Below are 24,546 nucleotides of genomic sequence, written 5' to 3'. Positions count from 1 at the left end.
GTGGACTGCAGGTTGAAGGTACCATTCTACTGCAATCCACCATCCTCCTTTCGGGGGATAGAAAAGGAGTTACGGGAAATTTATATACCCGTCCCCACCACAGGAAGGCGTCCCCCCTCCCACCACCACCGAGGAGTTAGACATAGAGAGAGAGAGAGAGAGAGAGAGATTAAAGATAAAAGAGAGTTAGGCCAAAGTGAAAAGGGAAATGGAGAAGAGGGAAGGACTATGGACGAAAGAAAACAGGATATTAAAGCAAAAGGCACAGAAAGGAAATGGAGAAAAGTTGATGGGAAAAAGAGAGAGCGAGGAAGAGAGACAAGGATGGGAAAAAACAGAGAAAGGAAAATATAAAGTGAGTGAACCGACACAGGAAATGAGAAAATTAGAAGGCTTTGAGAGAGAGAGAGAGAGGGGGGGGGGAGAGAGAGAGAGAGAGGTAAACTGTGAAAGTAAACTACACAAGGGTATCGAGATTATTTTTTTGTCATTCTCTTTTCATTTCTATTTTCACCTCCTCCCTGTGTACTTTTCTCTCTTAATTTCTCTTGTCCTTTTCCTCCTTACCAGTTTTTCCTTTCCTCCTTCCTCCTCTCCGTCTTCCCCTTTTCCTCCTCCTCTTCATTTTCCCTCCTTGTTCGTCCTCTAGTTCTCCATTTTTTCCTCTCTCTCTCTCTCTCTCTCTCTCTCCACCGCACGTTTTTCCTCCTCTTCTTTTTCTCAGGTCTTGCTTTCCTTCTTCCTTCTCCCAGCCTTCCCTTTTATCCTCTTCCTTCCTCCACCTCCTCCTCCAGCGTCCCTTTTTTCCTCCTCCTCCTCTTCCTCTTCCTCTTCCTCTTGGCTTCCGGCTTCCCGTCCAATTAAGTCATGCTTCTGTTCCTCTATCTCTCGGCTTTATCTCTCTGCCTCTTATTTCTCCCTCTCTGTCTCTCACTGTCTCTTCCTTCTCCCTCACGTCTCATTTATTCGTGGTGTAATTATCTCTCGCTGTATTTTTGCCTGTCAGTTTTATTTTTTCAGATAAGTCTTATATTTATTCTCTCTCTCTCTCTCTCTCTCTCTCTCTCTCTCTCTCTCTCAATTACTCATATCACCAATAACCCCACTGCAATTATTTACCACGCAATACCACCACCACCACCACCACCACATAATCCACACCACCACCCCTCCTCATCCCCTGCCCTACCCAACCAGACCTCTCATATCTAGTCATTAGATTACCACCCAGTTCTCATCACCACAAATATCACCATCACAACCTCACCATTATCTGATCCTATTCACCTTCTCAGCCTAACTAAATATCCCTTCACCAGTTATTGTTAGTATCTTGCCACCCCTCCCCTATCATTTTATCATATCTTTCACCACTATTTAATCCTCATCACAACTCCACCCTTCACCACCCATTATTACCGTCCCCACCCTAACCCATAATCACGCAGCCATCACCACCACACCTCCGTCACCATCACCACATAGCCTAGTCATCACACCCACTCTACACCCTACCCCTCCTTCCAGCCTGCCCCACCCTCACCACTTCACTCTTATTACATCAGTTCATCCTCATCACCTTCCCCCATTCACTACCTCACACACCAAGTCAACCTGCATCCCACACCTCAGCCTCACCACCCCACCCTCATCACCATTTCACACCAATACCAACCCATACCTCAACCTCACAACCTCCACCACCCCACCTACATCACATCAGTTCACGCTCATCATCTTCCCTGTTTCTCCACCTCAAACTCCAGCTCACACCTCTACCTCACCACCTTCACCACCAAGCCCACATCACACACACCAGTCCAACCTCCAATCCATCCCACAACTGAGCCTCACGACTCCATCACCTAACCTTCATCACATTCCCCCATTACCTTACACACTAACCTCCTACCCACACCTCAGTCACACCACCCTCACCACCCCTCATCACAACAGCTACAGAGGGGAAGACCATTAAAACCTGTAGTCCAAGCCAATCCCAGTAAGACCAAGGCATTAGTTGAATTAGTGCTCCCTTGAATCCCCCTCCCCTCCTGTTTCGTCAGGCTTACCTCCTCTTTCATCAACACTCCTGCTTAGATGAGATGTCTGAGATGGTAGGCGAGGAGGCAGGAAGAATGGGGAGGAAAAAGGAGGAAGGCGGGGAGAAAGAGAGGAGAGAACCAGGGAGAAAGAGGAAGAGAGAAAAGGGGGAAGAAGGCAAGAGAGAAGTAGAGAGAGGGAGGAGAAGTAGGGGGAAAGAGAGGTGAGAAAAAGCCGAAGGGAGGGAGTTACTGGATGGACCGGGGGGTAAAGAAAGGACAGGCGAGAAGACAGGCAGGGATGGAGAGGGAGAGGAGGAAACAAGAGAGGGTTAAAGAAAGCTGCAAGGTGAAAGTAACGTGGAGAGATAAGCAAGAAAGAAGTTGAAGGGATGGAGAGGGAGGGAGGGAGGCTGGGAGTGGCAAGGAGGAAAAAGTAGGGAGGAAGGATGAGAACGGAATGCAGGGAAGGAGAGGAAAGAAAATTAAGATGCATGGATAAGTTGAGAGAGGTAAAGGGAGAAGTGGAAGGGAGGAAGAAAGAGGCAGGCAGGGAGGAATAAGTAGGGTGGAAAGGAGGGAGAGACAGCCAGGGAGAGGCAACGAGAGATGAAAGATGAAGGAGACATGGAGGGAGGGGCAGGAAAAAGATGTAAGAAGGAAGAGAAAGAGTGCTAGGCAGGGAGGGAGGGGCTGGCAAGGAGAAAGAGAGCAGGGAGGGAGAGGCAAGGAGAGAAGCAAGATGGAAGAAATTTGGAGGAGGAGGGAAGAAGAGAAGTGGAAGATACAAAGTTGAGAAAATGTTAGAAAAAGAAGAGAAACAGGAAGAGGAAGAGGAAAAACAGAAGAGGAAGACTGAAAAAGATTAGTAAATGGCTCTGGAGAAATAAAGTAACGTGATAAAGAGGACGTAAAGGAGACATGATAAAGGAAGTGTAAACATAATGAAGATAACAGAGGTAAGATTAGACTGGTAGTAAGAAGGTAGAGAAGGAGAGACAGCGAATGGAAAGAACGAGACAGGTAATAGTGGTAGTGAAATATGGATGAATACAGTGAGAGAAGAATAGGAGGAGGAGGAGGATTGTGAAGGGAGAAATGAGAAGTCTTTGTGTGTGTGTGTGTGTGTGTGAGAGAGAGAGAGAGAGAGAGAGAGAGAGAGAGAGAGAGAGAGAGTAGGTAAGATCTGGAGGAAGATGGAAGGGAAAGTCTGCTGAAAAGGACAAGAAGAGAGAGTAGTTTTTTTTGGTGGGGTGGGGGGGAGAAGGAGAGGAAGGGAAGGAAGGTTTAGGTGAGGGAAGGTAGAGAGGAAAGGATTGGGATGATCTGGTGGGGGAGAGGTAAGGGGAGATTTGGGGGATTAAGACGAGAGGATGGGAATTGGGGTGTGGGGAGAAGTGAAAGATGATGAGAAAGGGAGAGGGAGAGAGCTCAGGGATGGAAGGGAGAGGGGAGAGAGGAGGGGAGATGTGAGAGGTTGGATGTGAAGGAGAAGGGAAAGGAAAAATCTGAGAGGAGAGAGAAGGATGGGGATTAGCGGTGAGAGAGAGAGGGGGGGGGGAGGATGTATGGGAGTGGAGATGGCAGGGGAGGCTGGAAGAAAGGAGAAAGATGAAGGGAAGATCTGAGGGGGTGAGGAAGAAGAAGAGGAGTAAGGGAGAGTGAGGGAGAAGATGAGGGATGATGGAGAATGAGGGAGGGGGGGAGGATAGGTCAGGGGACTTGAGGTGACCCAAATAGATCAGGAAATAGCAGTGGGTCAGGCAGGAGGTAGATGTGTATTGGAATTTTGCCAGATGATGATGATAATGATGATGATGATGATGATGATGATTGATGATGATGATGATGATGATGATGATGATGATGATGATGGTGGTGGTGGTGGTGGTGATGATGATGATGATCTGGCTTGAGGAACACATGCATTGAAATTTTACCCATCTTCTATGGTAGCGATGATGGGAATGATGAAGGTGGTGGTGGTGGTGGTAATGATGATGATGATGATGACGACGATGATGTCTTATGGCTTCGGATTCTTCGTAGCCCATCTTCCTTAGCGATTTATTGTACATTATACGTCTCATTATCCTCTCGTATGTTCTTGATGTAAATGATGTCGATCTTGAGTTTTCTTATTGAGAGAGAGAGAGAGAGAGAGACCCATTATTCAGCCTTGGAATTATTTAGAAGTGTAATTAAGCTGAGTAAAGAGGTTTGGTTTAAGTTTTGACGGGATTCCATTAGAGAGAGAGAGAGAGAGAGAGAGAGAGAGAGAGAGAGAGAGAGTGAGTCTGAGGGGAAGGCTTCATAAATATATTAAATGTTTGTGGGCCGAGAGTAATTAGGTGTGTGTGTGTGTGTGTGTGTGTGTGTGTGTGTGTGTGTGTGTGTGTGTGTGTGAATAAGGGAGCTTATTGGATGTGCGCGCGCATGTGTGTATAAGTGTATAAGGGAGCTTACTGAATTTGCGAATGAGAGAGAGAGAGAGAGAGAGAGAGAGAGAGAGAGAGTATTGTTTCTCCTCTCTCTCTCTCTTCAGTAATATTACCCGACCGTTAAACACCTAATGCGGAAGTGCTCGTGCAGGTTTCCGGTTGTGTGTGTGTGTGTGTGTGTGTGTGTGTGTGTGTGTGTGTGTGTGTAACTGAAGGGGCTTCCTGAGTGTGTAAGTGAGTTTGAGAGTTTGCGTGTATTTTTCTGCCCTCCTTATTTCCTCTCCTGTTGGCGGAGAGAGAGAGAGAGAGAGAGAGAGAGAGAGAGAGAGAGAGAGAGAGAGGGAGGGAGGGAGAGAACAATACCCCTAAGCATATAGGTAAATGGAGATATAACCAGATATTTATAAATCATCCCAGCAAGGCGATTTAGTGGGTAGTCCGTATTTTAGGTTATTTAGGTAACTTCTTAAAATTACTTAAAATCCCCAGGTTTCTTATCCCGTGTCTTAGCTTGTAAAAAAAGAAAAATGATCGCTGTATAGGAGACATTTCTACTTATAAACCTCACACTTACACTTCTCACACTGTCGCTTCTCAAACTGCCACACCATACGTTGCATTACCACATACTGTCTCAACACACATTGCCACTGCTCTCTCTCTCTCTCTCTCTCTCTCTCTCTCTCTCTCTCTCTCTCTCTCTCTCTCTCTCACACACACACACACACACACACACACACACATTTCATACTGCCGAACCCAAAACACGCACATTCTCTTCACACTGCTGCATTTCACACTGTCACGCCTCCCGTCATCATCACACTATCCAACCACCCTTTGCAACTTGGGAAGCTGAGATGAGGGCATGATGATGGTGAAAGTGATGGCGATAATAAGCAAATGTTAATGAGCCCAACCTAGCATACTCCTGCTGGCATCAGAGTGTAAATCCGGGGTTAAACATGCCTCTGTAATGTTCTGAAACTGTATAATCAGGCTTTTGTTAAATTATTATGGAATTCACACGACAACGGGAGGAAATGAGCGTGGAATTTAGGCTGGGATGATGATGATAATAATGATGATAGGATTTAGTGCTTTAGCTCTGAGACTGGAATTAAGATTGGAATGATGTTGATCATGATGATGATGATGATAATGATGAGGATAATGATGATAATGATGATGAGGATGAGGAGGAGTAAGTGTTTTATGATGTCAGGACGATGATGATGACAATGATGATGATAATGATGATGATGACGATATTGATGATGATGGTCTGTTAAAACTCTGAGGCTCATTTTACTCAGTCACAGCTGAATCAAAGAGCCTGACATTAATTGCAACAGAATACTAGAGTTGTCCGGACCATCAGACGGGTCATGTAGACACCTACCACTTTCCTCCATTCAATAAAAACCCAGTATATCTATTTTATTATTCCAGGTCTCTATTCCTATCTTTATCTTTCTCCTGATCTTTTTATATTAGGCTATCTTTTTTTTTTCCCTTCTACCCCATACCACCTCTTTAAACTATACTCTTGCTACTTAAACTTGTCCTAAAGGTGTCTTTCCCCTATCCTGAAGGCTGAGCTGTAACAGGAGATTAACACTAGACTGTGATGCTAGTCATGAAGAAGTGCAGTGAAAAAGGATGTAAAGCCATACTGTTCTCATACCCTGCCATATCAGTACGGAAAATAGGATGCAAAAGAACGAAAATCTGGGCCAAGTTAAGGTGAGAGAACTATAGAATAATAATAATCGCATATTATTTAAGGGATGTGTAGCTTTAGTGTTAAAATCCCAATGAGCTGAGGGAAATAAGGTGAAAGTGGGCCAAAAAATCTCAGCCAAGTTAGGGTAAACAGACTAGCGTTCTCCGTAAGAAATTGTTAAAAATGATTCTTTATGTAGTGACCTCGGTATCCTGGCAACAGAGGAGGCTCCTGTTGTGCGAATTCCCAGCCCGCGGCGTCAGGGAGAGAGAGAGAGAGAGAGAGAGTTGAGTGTGTGTGTGTGTGTGTGTGTGTGTGTGTGTAGAAAATTTGGTGTATAGCGGGAACCATATGTCCCCCAAATTGCACACGATTAGAATTAAAATAGATTACCTAAACTGTGATCGAGCACCCGACCATAGCAACAACAGCGGCAGTAATGGGAGGAGGGGTCTTCTTTATCGTGAATTCCACCTCGGCAGCCGCCTCACTCATTGCCAGCAACACAAAACGCTTTAACTCTCCCAGGCGTGAAGGTTATCCTCTTTGCCGGGTCGGGTTTACAGAGAAAATATTATGTCTGTGTGTGCGCTTGGTCCATCCTCTTCCTGTTCCACGAGGGAGGTGCGGGGAAGGTAGAGGTGGAATGAAAGAGTGCTTTATTTTGTTTTATCCTGCCGTTGCTATATAACCTGGCTGTAGAGATGAATGGCATACGGTGTTTTTAGTAATTTTGGCACCACATGGCTTTTATGTACTATATATATATATATATATATATATATATATATATATATATATATATATATATATATATATATATATATATATATAGAGAGAGAGAGAGAGAGAGAGAGAGAGAGAGAGAGAGAGAGAGAGAGACCCTCTGTGGTACAGTGATAAAGTGCGCGTTTTCGTTCACTGAAGAACGAGGGTTCGCGCCCTGCCAGGGTAAAAAACTTTGGGGAGCGTTCTTCAGGCCACGTACTACTTTGACGGACATCAGGGGTGCTGTGGTTGAACCAGTGTTGCATACTATGAAGTATGCTTGCACCCAGTCGGCTTGAGCGGGCCGATTACACTTGGTTCACAGACTACACACACATCCAAAGCCACTTCAACACTACAATTACACTTACAAGCACTTCTCACCCTACATACAATCTCTACCAGACAGCCTAAGCAACTTGGTAGAGATACATTGGCTGTATCGTCCCCACTTCGGTAGGGATAGGCCGGTCCTGCAGTGGATACTCAAACTGCTGCTGCTGATGATGTAGAGAGAGAGAGAGAGAGAGAGAGAGACGGAAAGAGAGAGAGAGAATCGAGTATCATATGGGTAGATTATTAGCTTCTCTACTTATTTCTACCTACTGTCGCATCACACACACACACACACACACACACACACACACACACAGCTTCTCTACTTTTTTCTACCTACTGTCGCATCACACACACACACACACACACACACACACACACACACACACACACACACACACACACACTCTCTCTCTCTCTCTCTCTCTCTCTCTCTCTCTCACTAGCTCTCACACTTACTCACCTTTTCCCCCACATTCCATTATCCTCCCTGCTGTCTAGTTACCGTGTCTCCCAGAGCGTGTCTCCTGCAGGCTTCCGTCAGCTTAGAGAGAGAGAGAGAGAGAGAGAGAGAGAGAGAGAGAGAGAGAGAGAGAGAGAGAGAGAGGAGTGCTCACCTATCTTTCCCACCGCACACTTACCCTCCCATCTGTCACCTTCCTCGCCACATTCGTCTCCTTTACTATCATCATTACGTCAAGGAGGAGGGGACGCTGGGGGGCCGTGTGGCAAGAGGGGCATCCACCCATTTCATAACTGTATTGCGAAGATTGATGGCTGTTTTTCTTGTGCAGTTGATGAGAGTATTCTGTTTGAGTTGTGTGTGTGTGTGTGTGTGTGTGTGTGTGTGTGTGTGTGTGTGTGTGTGTGTGTGTGTGTGTTTCAGGTACTCTTAGGTGACAGAAATGGTTAAAATAATATGTTCTCATCGCTAATTTGGTTGCTAGGGAAGAACTGAACTTGGAATATCATCTGTCCGTCTGTCTGTCAGCCTATCATTCACCCCTCCTCTCCTTGGACGTCGTATAATTTATTCTTGTTATTTCCGGACGGTTTTGATCAGTTTCGGAGAGAGATTTCGAACCAGAGGGATTTTTGTACCTTTAGCCATCGTTCTCCCTTCACTCTTATCTCGTCGTTAGTGCCACTTTTAGTCTTGCTGTCTCCAGACGATTTTATTCATCTTAGGGTAGACTTTACGACCTGGAGGGGTTGGATAGAGTGGCTGTTATCTCCATATCAGTTGATTTTAATCCTCAAATAAAATCGTCTAGTGGCAGATGGATTGAAATGAAAAAATGGTTAATGGTGTTGACGAGTTAAAATTGGTGTAACTATATTTTTAAAAACTCACAAAACTGTTAATTAAGGTCAAAGGTCAAGGTCGTCGTTGAATGCTTTGATGGCTGGCAGATTATCAGTTGGCCTGGATGCAAATATTTATGCATACAAATGGCCGTGTGAATTATACGTACCCGTCTGTCAGTCAGTCTGTCTGTGTGTCGGCCTGTCTGTTTGTCTGTCTGTGTCTATCTGTTTCTGTCTATTTCATATCTCTCTATCTACCTATGTATCTGTCTGTCTTTGATGATCGATGCTACCCGAAAGTAAGGAAATAAAAAGCTTCACCATTCGCTCATATTCAGTATCTCAGCCGTCATAAGGAAATCTTCACCAGCCCATTTGTAAGCCATCCACAGCCAGGTATGCAGAAGGTGTACAGTATGGGTAGCATCGTGCCTGGGAGCTGCTGACATGGGAGTAGAATTGGGCCAGAACCTTATTGCTGGTCTTGTACAACATTTTCAGGCGGGGGACACAACCACGCTTTACCCATTCATAAAGTGGGGTAATACGACAGCACTTACAAGAATTCCCACCCACGTATTCCCCGCGTGTCGTATGGACTACTAAAAGGGTCAAGAGCGGGGGAAGGGGTGGTGGACACTCTCTCCGACTTGTAAAATGCCTTTCCATGTATAAATCATGCAGTATTTACAGAGTTTTAAGAATTTGTACAAGAATTTTCATCGTGTGTTGTCAGCATTGTCTCAGCGTAAAATTCTGGGAACTGTTGCAAAAGTGTAAAGATTTTTCCTGAGTTCCTATCTAGGGAAAAAAATGTTGAAGTAAACAACAGAGTAGGTGTAGCATTTTCATAACATACAAGGAAAAAAACAATGACAAATCAGGAGGGACGGGCATTATGTGTGTTTTGTGCAGTGTTGTGTTGGGGGTGAGGGTGAGGATGAGGGTGAGGGGAAAAGCGAGGGTGAGGATAAGGGTGAGGGTGGGATGGTGGTGAGGATAAGGGTGAGGGTGGGATGGTGGTGAGGATGAGGGTGGGATGTTAGTGGAATTGAGGATGATGGTGGGAGTGTGAATGATGGCCAGGGTGACGGTGAGGGTGAGAATGAGGGTGGGATGTGTGTGGGAGCGAAGGTGAAGGTGAAGGTCAGGGTGGGAGTGAGGGTGAGGGTGGGGGTAAGGGTGAAATATTGTGTTGTTGCGAACTCCCCAAGGTAAAATCCTGCCTCTTCAGTAAAGTAACGCATGTTGCTTGCATAAGTGCTCTCACGGCGCAATTGCATGGTGAAGCTTTGTGCACATACATGCACACACGGAAACGCGTACACACATACACATAGGAACGCATATAGCCTACACACATACACACCGTTACACACACACACACACACACACACACACACACACACACACACACACACACACACACACACACACACACACACACACCTTCCTCTTCCCTGCTTTCAGAGCGCAAGAAGACCACCTCTCGCTCTCTCTTTTATGTCTGAGGGCTGACAGGTTGTGGAGATGTAGGGGAGTGAAGGAAGGAAGGAAAGGAAGGAAGGAAGGAGGGAAGGAAGGAAAGAAAAAAAAATAAATGGATGGAATGGTGGATGGATGGATAGATGGTTGATAGACGGGTGAGTAAATGGAAAGATGGATGAATGGAAGGAAGGAAGAAAAGGAGAAGAAACCAGGAAGGAAGGAAGGAGGGTAGGAGAAGGAAGGAGAAACATGAGAGAGGGAGAAAATGAAATATATGTGAGAGTCTGACAAAGGATGGAATATGAGGAAGAGGCAAAAGGAAAAGGAAAGAAGAGAAGGAAAAAGGAAGAATATATGTGAAAGAAGAAGGAATACGAAATAAGGAAGAAATGAAGGAAGGAAGGAAGTAAAGAGGGAAGGAAGGAGGGAAGGAGGGCCAGTTGTCTCCTTTATGTCTGAGAGAGCTAGTGGTGGTTAGGGAAGAGACTAGGGACAGAAGGAAGGAAGAAAGGAGGAAGAAAGAAAGAAAGAAAGAAAGTAAGAAATAGAGAAAGAAATAAAGAAAAAGAAAGAAAAAAGAAACAGACAAAGGAAGGAGAGAATCCAAGAAAGAATGGAAGACGGAAGAAGTGAAAGAAAGACAAAAGAAAGAAGGAAGGAAGGAAGATAGGAGGAAGGAAGGAAGGAAAGAGGGAAGGAAAAAAAGAAGGAAGAAAGGAAGTGTGGAGGAGAGAAAACGAGGGAGTGCAAGAAAGGAGGGAATGAAGGAAGATGAAAGAGGCGAAGGAAGGAAGGAGGGAAGGAAGGTGAAAGAGGCGAAGGGAGGGAGCGACGAAGGAAGCAAAGGAGGGAAGACAGGGTGGGAAAAGCCAAAGGAGGAAAGGATGGAAGAAGGAAAGAAAGGAAGATCAAATTGGCAAAGGAAAGAAGGAAAGGAAGATGTTGATGAAGAGACAGTAGGATGGAAGGAGTGTGAAGCTGGTGAAGGAAAGAAGGAAGATGAAGGGAAGGTGAGGGGCGGAGGGAAGTTAATATCAGTGAAGGAAAAAATTATGGAAGGACGGCAGGAAAGGAAGGAGGATGGAAGGAAAGAAAGAAGAAAGTAAGTAAGTAAGGAAGGAAGAAGGAAGGAAAGAAAGTAAGTAAGGAAGGAAGGATAGGGAAAGAAACGCTATTAAAAGCGAAGGAATTAAGGAAGAGGAACGAAATAAGAAAGAAAGGAGGAGAGCGAAACTAAGGAAGGAAGGAAGGAGTGAAGGAGTCTGATTTCAAGGAGCAGGGCCGAGGTGGAGATAGAGGAGGCAGTGGAAATTGAGATGTTACAGAGAGAGAGAGAAGAAAGGAAAAGAAGTTCAGGGAAGTTCAGAATTGAAGTTTATGAAGGCCGAAGGGCAGAAGAGAGGAGGAGGAGGAGGAGGACGACGACGACGACGACGACAAAGATGATGACGATGAGGGTAGAAGGAGAGGGAGGGTAGGAAGATAATGACCTGAAGGGAGAGAGGGAGAGAAAAAATAAGCTTTGAGGGAGAATATAATAAAGCGGAGGAAGCGGAGGAGGAAGTCTGAGGAGATGGAGAGAGAGAGATGAGGAAGACGCTGGGAGAGGAGGAAGAGGAGGAGGAGGAGAAGGAGGAGGGGGATTGGAAGGCTTTGAGAAGGAGTAAAAGATTGGAGGAGGGAGGAGAGGTGAGAATGCGAAATGAGGAAGAGACAATGGGAAAATAACGTGTGTGAAATAAGATGATGGAAGAAGGGAAAGGAATGACAAGGCGGCTAAGAAGGAAGAAGGAGAAGAGAGAAAATGAGGAGTAAGAAAAATTGATAAGAAAGATGAGGATGAAGAATGAGATATATGAAGCAGAAATAAGGAAGAAGTGATGAGAAGACAGAGAAGAAGAAAAGAGAGAGAGAGAGAGAGAGAGAGAGAGAGAGACGGGGAGGGGGAGGGGCAGAAGCGACGAGGGATGAGGATGAGGGGGAAAGGAAGGGAGAAGGGGAAATGAGATTACTGAAGGGAGGGAAATCTTGAGGGATACAACACTTGGGAATCAGGGAGGAAGGCGAGAGGAGAAAGAGAGAGAGTAGGGAGTGAGAAGGGAAGGGAGAGAGAAGAAGAGGAGAAGGGAGAGAGACAGAGTAGGGAGGGAAGAAGGAAAGGGAGAGAGAAGGTGTGGAGAGAAAAAGTAAAATATCAGGGAAGGGATGATGGAGGGTGAAAGAAAAGAGAGTAAAGAAAGAGAGAGAGGGAGTAAAGAAAGAGAAAGAAGGATATAGAGGGAGGAAGAAGTATGGAGAAAGATTGGAGATGAGGGGAAGGATGATATGAGAGAGAGAGAGAGAGAGAGAGCGAGAGAAAGAATAAAGTTGGGGGAAATGGACGATTGAAGCAAGAAAAAGGAATGATAGAGGGAGAAGAACGGGGAGAGAAATGGAGAGAGGAATGAAAGAGGGACGGAGGGAGGGAGGGAAGAGAAAAAGAGGGCTTCAGTTGAATAGGGAATGAGAGCAAGGATAGTGGAGGAGAGAGAGAGAGAGAGAGAGAGAGAAGGAAAAATTAAGTAAGGATAAGACACAGGTAACCTCATTAGCCGCGAAATTAGGTAAGATTCTATACTCCTTTCACTCTAACTTGGCGTAAAATTGCCCTCTCGTCGTCTTAAATACAAAGTCATAATAATAGACTAGCACTAGAGTATGATGCTAGTCACGAAGAAGTGCTGTGGGAGGATATAGAGCTTTAGGATTTTTTTTTTTTTCAGCCATTGAACTACGTGAAATTAACAGCAACAGGACAAAAATCTTGGGAATATTAAAGTGATAAGAAACCTAGAATGGAAAGGGAATATTGACAGTATTTAATCACAGAACGGAACATAATTTAAAAAAAAATGAAAAAACGTTAACTGAAAGACTGAGTGGTAACAGTAGTAGTAGTAGTAGTAGTAGTAGTGGTTGTAGTAATAGCAGTATAGTAGACTAGTTATAGTAGTAGTAGAAGTAGTACGGGAGAAGTATAGTAGTAGTAGTAGTAGTAGTAGAAGAAGAATAAGAAGAAGCAAAAGAAGAAGAAAAGAATAGTTTGCACCTCAGGGCTCTTTGAATGTGACCCCAGTGGATCGCAGGCCAAACTTGCTGTCATTACGCAGTCCACCATCCTCCTTTCGGGGGATGGGGAGGCGACTGGGGACCTTTTATACAACCGGGTAGCTCCACCGCCCCCTTCAATCGGTCCCTCTCCTGCACCAAAAATACTGAGTGAAGGAGGAATCAAGAGGAAGGAAAACCAGGAAGAGAAAAGAGACAGAAAAGAAAGAAGGAAGAACGGAAAATAAGAGAAACGAAAGTAGGAAGGAAATGAGCGAAGAAATAAGGGAGAAAAATGGGTTACAAAGGGATTACAGAAAATTGCTGAGGAAAAACAGAAGCTCCATCAGTCTATTACAAGGAATACAGGATAAGGGGCTTTGACTTTGATATCCTTTTTATGAGATTAGGAGAAAGATATTAAAGCAGGAGAAGGATTGGGAAATGGGATGTGAAGGATGAATACGGAAAATGTAGAAGGAAATAAGAGGAAAGAGGAATAGAGGAGAGAGGAGTGGTGAGAGGAATTACGAATATTGAGGAAAGAGGAGAGATGATGAAAATTAGAAGGGATAAGAGAAGAATAAGAGTAAAAAGAGGAGAAAGACTGCAGAGGTTGGAGAAGATCTATAAATGGAAGAAGAAGAGGTAATGGGATAAATGAGAGCAATTAGAGAGGGAATGAAACAATAATTAGACTAATCACAAGAGAGAGAGAGAGAGAGAGAGAGAGAGAGAGAGAGAGAGCAGGGTAAAGGTCTGAGAAATGTTTGAAAGTTGGAGGAGGAGGAGGAGGTCTAAAATGATGACGAAGGTAGAGACGAAGACAACGACGGAGGGAAGGAGGAGGGGAAGAGAGAAAGAAAGAAAAGGAAGGGGAGAGGGAAAGGTGGATATTGGAATGGGAAGGGGAAAAAAATAAGAGGAAGAAGAAAGAAGAGGAAAGAGGAAGAAAATCAGAAAGAGGAAGAGGACTGAGAAAAACAAGAGAGAAAAAGATGGAAAGAGAGAGCGATAGAAAAACAACAGGATGAAGACGGAGAGTCAAGAAGAGCATAAGAAAGGAATGGAATGGGAAGAAAGGAATGGAAATCAAGAAGAAGAAGGAGGGAATGTGGAAGAAGTGAGAGAGAGAGAGAGAGAGAGAGAGAGAGAGAGAATCCTACTGAGCTCGTTACAGACTTTCCAGGCAACCTCTCCTGTCTAGTCGCTCTCTTATTTGCACTCTCTCTCTCTCTCTCGTAAAAACACATCGCCTGACGAGGGGAACATGGCATGAGAAGAAGAAATTTCAAGAGACAAGCCCACAGCTAACACGTTTAAGTATTGGGTCTTGAATAAATTAGTCTCTCTCTCTAGGTTTGGGAGGTGAAGGGTAGTGAGTGATGGAGAGACAGGAGAGAGACTTTTAAATGTAGAAAGAAAGTGGAAATGTGAGGTCAGACAGAGAGAAGTGTTGGAGTGTGAGATGTGGCTGTTTGAGTTGTTGCAGTGATTTGTGGTAGTGTGAGGTGTGGCAGTGTGAGGTGTTGAGCTTTGTTATTTAGCAGTGTTAGATGTGGTAGTGTGTGGTGTGGCTGTGTGAGGTGTGGTAGTGTGAGGTGTGGTAGAGTGAGGTATGGTAGTGTAAGGGGTGGCAGTGTGAGATGTGGTATCGAGGACTGTGTCTGTATGAGGTGTAACCATAAAGTGTACTAGTATGAAGTGGCACAGTGTGAAGTGCAGTGTGTGTGTGTGTGTGTGTGTGTGTGTGTGTGTGTGTGTGTGTGTGTGAGAGAGAGAATATTTATTTACGTATTCTTATCCTAGCAATTAATGATGATCTACCTGCCCACACCTTTACCTCCACCCTTTCCACACCTTATTACAGCACCCCACTTTAGCTCAGGAAAGTACCCACCCAAACTTGGTAATAACACTTCACCTGCCTACCTTTGCCGGCACTGGGTCATCGATTATATGATTCCCACCTTCACCTCAACTCGGTACTCTTTCTCTCGCCTCCCCCAAACGCCCTAGCGCAAGAATTATTGATGCCAGACTCTACGGGTGGGTTTGGGTGGATGTGGTCTTGGTCTGGTGGCTTTGGGTTATTGCTGAATTCGATTTGGCTTTGTGTGTGTGTGTGTGTGTGTGTGTGTGTGTGTGTGTGTGTGTGTGTGTGTGTGTGTGTCACGAAATTATTAGCTGTTAATAATGATAAGCTCAATGGATGGCTCTAACTTTTTTTTTTTTTTTATTATTATCTTTCTACGTCTGTTCTACCTGCGTTCTCCTTCCGTAATGTTCTTTCTCTGTGTGGCATTTTGTCTGAATTATGTTCTGTTTTGGCCTCTTTGTCCATCTTTCTGGTCCACTGGGAGTTCGCCTTATGTGGTTTCTTGGTTTACTGGGTCTCTGCTCTGGTCACCATGTCTGCCTTTTTTCAAATTATTGTCGTCGTCTGCTTTTTGTTCTATTTGTGTCTCAGTTTGTAGAAGGCGGTGATTTTTTTTTTCTCCCAGCGTGAGGGTCATAGTGAGTTAGTTAGGTGTTGTTCGTATACTTTGATTTCTCACTTGTTTTATTATCGCTTTTTTTTTTTTTCTTTACCAACTCTTGTCTTGATCCTTTGTCTTTTGTCTAGTTACCTACACGTCAAGGGAACGCCAGACGCTTACTTTTGTCAGTACTGGTGTTTAGTGTTTTCTCTTCTTTATTTTATAGTTCAGTCCTTTATCTCTTCGTTGCTTCTATTATTCTGCTGTTTTTTTATCCTTTTGCCTTTTCCTGTCTGCTGTTTGCTCTTGTCTCTGTTACGGTTCTGTACTTACTTTCTGTGTTTACCTTTTATTGTCACCTGTTTCTTTAGATTTAATTTTATGTGTACCTTTTCTTCTCCACGTTCTCTGTCTGATTGATACTTTTTTTTCGCTTTCACTTTCTACCTTGACATGTGTTTGGCGTATCCCATATTTATTTATTTATTCATTATTTATTTTCAGTTTCCATAATTGCTTTTGGTATTTCCGTTTTTATAAAGTGCTGTTTTATAATCTCGTTTCTATTTTGCTATAGTTTATTTCTTCGTTTTATAATATTTCTAAGATTGCTTCTCTCTGTAGTGTATTGGTATTCGCACATTTCCGTTTCAAGGTTTCTGTTTAAGTTCGCTTGGCATTTTATTTTATTATTGTGCTTTCTCTTGCTTTCACTCGCTCAGCTGTCAGTCTCTCTCTCTCTCTCTCTCTCTCTCTCTCTCTCTCTCTCATCATGGGTCGAGCCTAAGAACTGAGCTGGCTGGCTGAATATAACATGAGCGGAAGGTCCGGGGAAATATTTATCGCCGGAGCTGGATACGGATCTCTCTCTCTCTCTCTCTCTCTCTCTCTCTCTCTCTCTCTCTCTCTCTCTCTCCACGCTGGAAGTAAGGGGAGAGGAAAAAGAAAAAAAAAGAGGAATGTGTATAAACGGAACGAGAGAAAAACGCAGAGGAAGGATAAGATGGAAGACGAAGGGGATTAAGAATGACACGAAAATAATTAAGACGAAGAAAGACAAATGTGGAGAAAATAAAATTGGAGATGAAGAGAAGAAAAAATATAAAGCAGGAAGAAGAAAAAAATTGAACTTATGTATTTGAAGAAGGGCGAAGAAAATTTCAAGACGGAGGAGGAGGAGGAGGAGGAGAGCTAGGAAGAAGAAGAGGTGTAAGTGAAGTAGAGGAAGAAGAAGCTTTGCTCGTATCACCTTTTTTCTTGCTAGATATTCGTGTGTGTGTGTGTGTGTGTGTGTGTGTGTGTGTGTGTGTGTGAGAGAGAGAGAGAGAGAGAGAGAGAGAGAGAAATGAGTTTGTGTGAGTTTATTAGGTAGTGTGGCAGTGTGCTATGTAACTTTACTGTAACCGTGTGAAGTGTAACAGTGTGAGGTGATGGCGTGTGAAGTGTGACAGTGTGAGGTGTTGGTGTGTGAAGTGTGACAGTGTGAGGTGTTGGTGTGTGAAGTGTGACAGTGTGAGGTGTTGGTGTGTGAAGCGTGACAGTGTGAGGTGTTGGTGTGTGAAGTGTGACAGTGTGAGGTGTTGGTGTGTGAAGTGTGACAGTGTGAGGTGTTGGTGTGTCAAGTGCGACTGTGTGGCTCTGTGATATATGGCAGTATGAAGGGTGGCAGTGTGTAGTGTGAAGTGCAACATACTAATTTATCTTATGCCCTTTCAATGCTGTCTATGATATACAATGATTTTTTATATGTCCCTTGAAGTAGTATTGGAAGTTGCTTGAATGGATGTTGTGTTTCTCCATTTCAGTACGACGGGCCTGTCTAGAGGTGGATTAAATCGTCTGGTGGCAGCAAGGTAGCAAAAAGACCTTAGTTAAGAAGTTACCATGCTCTAAGAAAGTAATGTCGGCCATCTAACCAGAGTACGATAAATGAGTCAGCATGGATAAATAAACCTGGTGACAAGATAAAATAAATGACACCTTTGTATTGAAGAATTTAATGAGAATCCGAGGAGAATCAGAAGAAGTGACCAGGGGCTAAGAGTCAAGAGGAGCTGCAGAATTATCGTGTGATGAGGTAAGTCAGTCCATGTACTATTTTTGTGTGTCTTGTGGGAAGGAGTGTAAAGGAGAATGGTCAGTCTTAAGGTGGATAAAATCATAAGGTGGCAGTAGATCAGACGTTGAAATAATTTAGAAGATGTTGGAATAAAAAAAGTGTTAGGCCTTTCTCTGACCAGGTAAGCCTATAGCTGTAATGGTTTTCTGAAGGTGTGGAAAGGAGAAGGATATGTCACAAGGTGTGCAATATCGTCTTACGTGTAGTAGCAAGGGGTGGGGGGAAGTGTCAGGAGCTAGGAATCGAGAGGGAAAAGTGTCATATTCTTTTTCTGACCAGGTAAAGTGTATATACGTAATGGTTTTTCTGCAGTTGGTTAGGGTGGAGTGAAAAGGAGAGGGATCATCATAAATCAGAGTTTTTTTTTTTTTTTTACGTCCCAAGGCATTATATCAACTCCCCCGTCCCCTTGGATTACGTCCACAGTAACTCACAGGTCGAAAAAAATTTAATAAAAAATAGTGGGATAAAATTATTGACTTGACACTGGGAGAAGATGAATGGGAGTGGGTTCTGATGATTTTTCTTTTGTTGGCTGTTTTTTTTTCTTTTTTTTTTTTATTCATGTGTTTTTTGTGTCTTTCTTCATGGGTATGTCGGTTTGTGGTGGATAAATGCTACTTGTTTCTCTCTCTCTCTCTCTCTCTCTCTCTCTCTCTCTCTCTCTCTCTCTCTCTCTCTCTCTCTCTTCTCCCTCTAATATTCCGTCATTCTTAGATCAGCATAAACCTCTCACCTTCAAGGGACCTTAACATATTTTCCTGTGCGATGTATTTTTCACATTACGCCTTAATATTCTCTAGCATTTTATATATATTTTTCATGTTTATTTTCGACACTTTTAAAACAATTACACGCAAGAAATTATCATCGTGAAAAATTAGGAAAAATATAAACTTGTTCACTCTTATGTTATCGTACCTTTTATTTGTTTTATTTATTTATTTATTTTTTACCCCTGACCAATATATATATAGAGAAAGAACCTTTAATAGTAAAAAAATTAACTACAATTCAATAATGCTTTTTTTTGTTTGTTCATTTTGTGTATATATGATTTCTTGTTCAGCTGAGGAGAGACTTTTCGAACTAAAGGGGTTATAAATAGCCTTCATTAACACCTTCACTACGAGAGGTCTGCCCAGGGGTTGAATAATATCGTCTGGTGGTAGAATAAATAAAATAGAAAATGTGTCACGGGATTGAAGGGTTAAAGTAAAGCTCTCTCTAACCCCCTCCTCCTTAAGCTGAATAAAATCGTCTGGTAGAAGGGAGGAGGAGACACATAAGGCGTTCTCGGTATGAAGGGGTAAAGAAAACGATACTGCACTCCTTTCACCTTAACTTGGTCCAGTTTTTTTTCGTCCCTTTGCAACTTATTTCACATAGCTCGTTGGCAGGGTTAGATGATTTCACTGCTGTCCATTCGTTGTCATAGCACTTCTTCGTGACTAGCATCGTATTCTAGCGTTAATCTGCCATCATAACGCAGGGTTCGAGATGGAGAGATGGCAATTTTAGGCCAGGTTAGAGTGAAAGGGGTATAGGCGGCCGCTGAACCCGCTAAATTACAGCCTCCCGATTTAGCACCCCATCAGCTGATAAAAATAAACACACGCGGTTTATTACAGGGGAGGAACTGAGGACACATGGGTTTGCTTGACGAATGATTGTACTGTGATAATTGAAGGAGCCATTTATCACTTTCTGGGTCCGTTAGAGTGGTTTGGTGGAGTGGTTTGAGGTCATCCATCTCTCTCTCTCTCTCTCTCTCTCTCTCTCTCTCTCTCTCTCTCTCTCTCTCTCTCTAATATTCCGTCATCCTTAGGACTGTGGGGTAGGTCTGTTATTGCCTTGTTTCGTTAGGATTGATAATAGTGTATTCAGTGATATTTCTCCCTTTATCTCCTTGGTATTCTCCTCTTTGACACTTGAATAAACTTACATCAACTTCTGATTCTTATATCGTAGTCAGAATTCCTTGATTTAATCTCTGTTGTAATAATTTTTAGCGCTGTGTTTAATATGTTCTCCCTCAACCCACCTCCCGCCACACACACACACACACACACACACACACACACACACACACACACACACACACACACACACACACACACACACACACACACACACACACACACACACACACACACACACACACACACACTTGTCCTCATCCTCCCGATATTTTGAGCCAAAATTACCCCCTTTTAACTTTAACTGATCCTTGTCCAGAACTACCATCTCCCCATCTTGAATACTCATTTGGAACAATAGGTTAACACTAGAATAAGGTACTAGTCACGAAGAAGAGCAGTGAAAAGAATGTAGAGCTGTTGTATTGTCCTGTCTTAGTATTGTTTCTTACTTTTGTTTACAGAAGATGACCAGAGCAAGGAAAACCAAATTAAATAAAAGGTTACGTGAAACAGGATGCAGAGTGCCAAAATTCTGGGCCAAATTAATGTGGAAAGTGAATAATTGTACTGTATAATTCTGTGGTAATTATTCACAACATTCCCTTAATTGTATTCTGCGTCCCTCAGGCTCTTTCTTGCTTAGTAACAGAACTTCATCATCATCTAGTTTAGTGTGTGGGTCGCTCATGTACATCTCTGTTTGTATGTGAAATTGATGTAGATCTGTATAGTGATTCTTTGGGTATCATTCAGTAATCCGTTTCCCCCAACAGCATCATTTCTTGGTAACTGGGCTTTATTGTTTTATTATTAACTGTAGGTAACCGGGCTTTATTGCTTTATCACTAAATTTAATTGACTTTACATTTTCTTCTCGTCATGGAGTCGCACATCAAAGCTCCCTGTTGTTATATTCCCCGGTAATTATTGACAACATTGCCTTAATTACCTACGTCCTCTGAGCCTCATCGTCTTTCCTTTATCTTTGGTCGGCCCATTTATACTGCCATTATTACATCAAATTATAGATAAGAATTCCCTGTTGATATGCTCTGGTAAATATATACGGTAGTGTTTTTCATTATATTTATTTCTGCAAAACTCTGCCTTCTTCATTTTAACAGAGCTTTATCATCTTGTATCATCTTTCCATTAGTGTGGCTGATTCATCTTTACTTTCATCTTTTCCCCAGCCTGCATCTACACATTCACCTTCTCATCTCCTCCTTTAATCCACATATGCATCTTATCTCGTCCTTGCTTTTACTTTTTCGTCTCCCGTCATCCTTGCCACATTCTGAATTAAGTTTTCTATCTTCTCTCTCAGGTAATCATTCTCAGCACCACATTGCGTATATTTTTCTTTATTCTCCCAGCATCTACAGATTTCTATACCCTCGTTCTCGCCATACCCTCCATCAAAACTTCCTTGTTGTTATTTTCTAGTAATTATTCTCAACTTTGCGATAGAAAAATCCCCCCAGTATCCTCAGTGCATTCAGAATAATCAACAATATAATCTTCCTTATTTTTGGTATTCTCATTTTCACATCTTATCTGAATATATCACTACCATCATCCTTACCATATCTTAGATCAGACGTCCTAAGTTTATCTTCCTGTAATTATCCTCGATTGTGTGTTTAGTAATCTGTCTCACATGACCTCATTGTCTTGTAATTGAGCATCATCATCATCCCAATTAACCTGTCAGTATTCTCCCTTCGACCTGAACCACCATACTGTTGTTCATTGTTCATACTGCATTATCTTCATCATCCTCATCGCATCCTAGATCTTCACTCTGGTAGTCATTCACAGCACATTATTCATACCTTCCCCTTCACCATCCACTTGCATCTCTACATTCATTTACTCATTTATCCTCATCCTCACCACATTCTCAGTCAGAGCTCCCTATCATCTCCTGTAATACTTATTCTCAGCAGTGCATTCAGTAATCTCTCAGCCCCAGCTTCCTCATTGCAGTGTAACTAAGCTTCATCATCCTCTTTGGCTCATCAGTATTCTGCCTGCGACTTGAACCGCCACACCTCCAACAGGCAGGAAGGCGTATCGATCACGGCCTCGTAGTTACTGGTTAAGGAGGAGGAGGAGGAGGAGGAGGAGGAGAGGTGCGTGTTCGAGAAGAAGTATGGGGCGTGTTTGAGTATTAGTCGGGGGCGTGTTTGAGTATTAGTCGGGGGCATGTTTGAGTATTAGTAGGGGGCGTGTTTGAGTATTAGTAGGGGGCGTGTGTGAGTAGGAATAGGGGGCGTGTTTGAGTATTAGTAGGGGGCGTGTGTGAGTAGGAGTAGGGGGCGTGTTTGAGTAGGAGTAGTGGTCGTGTGTGAGTATTAGTAGGGGGCGTGTTTGAGTATTAGTCGGGGTCATGTTTGAGTATTAGTAGGGGGCGTGTTCGAGAAGAAGTATGGGGCGTGTTTGAGTATTACTAGGGAGCGTGTGTATCAGTAGGGGGCGTGTTTGAGTATTAATAGGGGGCGTGTTTGAATGGAGTAAGGGGGCGTGTTCGAGGAGTAGCGTGGCGTGTTTTCTTTCTTTACATAGGAGGCCAGGTATAATGTGTTTAAGCTGGCAACAATCCCTAACCCCTTTCAGCTCAGTTGATGACCAGGCGAAGTCAGAGTGGAAGGTTAATTTGACTAGCAACCAAGGAGGCTCGTTTCTCCCTCATAACAAATGCTTACTGAACATATTGTTACCCTGTTGTGATATTCAGGTTGTGGGAGTGGCCCAGTTCCGTCAGATGAGAAGAAAGTAATTATGATACATTTTTCTTAAAGATTTATTTATGCTTATTACACGTTTTTCATTTAGCTGCCTAGGGTTTCTCACAGTTGAATTTATTTGCCTGATGTTGGTACAAGGAGACTATGGCCCCCTATTCTCGTCAGGAAGGCTCCCTAACACCTTTTCCTAAGCGATTTATTTTGTTTATTACACCTGGTGGTACTCTTCTTTGTTACATAAATCCTTCCGATATCGCCATACTCTGCATAAATTACATACAAAAGGATATTATCCAGCCATATCCAAAAATAAATTGCTAAGGAAGAGGTGTTAGGGAGCTTCTGTGACCAACGAACCTTCATTGCTAGGTTTTAAAACATGGTCATAAAGTTATTTGGAATTGAAGGAAAAAAAAAAAAGAAAAAAGAAAACCCACTTGCATCCCTTCCCCACACATCTCCACCTCGCTCCATTCTCAGCACCTCCTCTCCTAAGTCCCCTCTCTCTTCCTCTCATAAATCCCCTCTCTCTTCTTCTCCTCATACTTCCTCACTTTCTTCCTCCTCGTACCCCTCGCTCACTCACTTCACATTCCCCTCCATCTCATCCTCCTCACGCAGACACCCATCTGCCTTTACCTCTCACCTCGTCTTCACACCTCACTTTTGTCCACCTCCTGCTCCTGATGTATCGCCCTTCACACCACCATACCTCTCTCACCGATTCTGCACACACACACACACACACACACACACACACACACACACACACACACACACACACACACACACACACACACACACACACACATCCTTCCTCCCAGCCCCTTCTCTCTCTCTCTCTCCCTCTCTCCCCAACCCACACCGTATTTCCACCTTACCTCTCCTTTCTTACCCCCTCCCCACCCACTACCTTTTTCACCCCCTTCCCCATACCCACACACACACACACACACACCTCTCCCCACACCCCATCTCCCTTTCCTGAGGCCTGCGCAGTGTCCGTGTTCTTGTATATTATAAATGAGGGTGGGGGAGGGAGGGGGAAGGCTTGGTCGTGGGGGGTGACGGAAGCACGGATCTTTATTTTCCTTTACTTCTGACACGGGGTTCGTACTCTCGTAGTCTTAGGCGGCTCCCTGGCACCTGTTCTTAGCGATTTATCATTATTATTTTTTTTTTTCGTCGCCATCATCATCTTCGTTGTCGTAAGTTTGTCTCATCATCATCATCATCATCATCATCATCATCATCATCATCATCATCATCATCATCATTGTATTTCTCATCATCATATCATCATCGTCAGTATCATCATCAAACTAACTCTTTCTCGCTAATGAATGGCGTTAGTGAGATACAGACATCATCATCATCATCCTAGCGCTCACTCTCAATTAAAGCTTATCTCACTATTCTCTTGCATGTTAATAATTTCATACACTGCGCGGAAAACAAACACGTGAGATTTAAGAGGCCGTACAGAGAAGTGAAACCAGTAAGGAAGAAGTGGAAGTGAAGCTCCTGAAGGGCAATAGAGAGGGGTTCATAGGGTTCACGAGCGAAGTTAGGGAGGGTGGAATGCAGTGCTGAGAGAGAGAGAGAGAGAGAGAGAGAGAGTCATTTTTCCTTTCCTTTGACTTCGCTTCCAGTTCCACAGCGGTTTAGAAAGAAAGAGTTGAAGAGAGAAAGGGCTTATACTTTTCTCCCTTTCTGTGTTTTCCTTTTTTCTTATCTGCCTGGAGAGAGAGAGAGAGAGAGAGAGAGAGAGAGAGAGAGAGAGAGAGAGAGAGAGAGAGAGAGAATGCCTAAATTTTTCATTGGTTAGAGACTCAATTTCTAATCACCACCAGTCGACCTCATTCCCAGTCTCTCTCTCTCTCTCTCTCAGGAGGAAAAGTGCAGTCTGGTTCAGCTTTAAGACTTAATAAACAGTGTTGGCTGCACCCATAAAGCTTTCCCTGGTCTGATAGAGAGCTTTACCTTGAGCTTTACCCCTCCCACTTACCCACTTCCCTTTTCAATTTGCTCTCTCTCTCTCTCTCTCTCTCTCTCTCTCTCTCTCTCTCTCTCTCTCTC

The 24,546-nt window shown here is 43.5% G+C and overlaps 1 protein-coding gene across 1 annotated transcript in view; it reads right to left on the bottom strand.

The window, feature by feature from the left end:
- Window positions 1–24,546, bottom strand: part of LOC145418008 (uncharacterized) — a 268,292-nt gene that overhangs the window by 86,403 nt on the left and 157,343 nt on the right. The gene's annotated exons all lie outside the window — the stretch shown is intronic.

Source organism: Coenobita brevimanus, chromosome 14, assembly GCF_032717465.1.
Source record: "Coenobita brevimanus isolate Jiangsu-jjx chromosome 14, ASM3271746v2, whole genome shotgun sequence".
Classification (NCBI taxonomy): Eukaryota; Metazoa; Arthropoda; class Malacostraca; order Decapoda; family Coenobitidae; genus Coenobita; species Coenobita brevimanus.
This window is presented reverse-complemented; position numbering and strand designations above follow the sequence as displayed.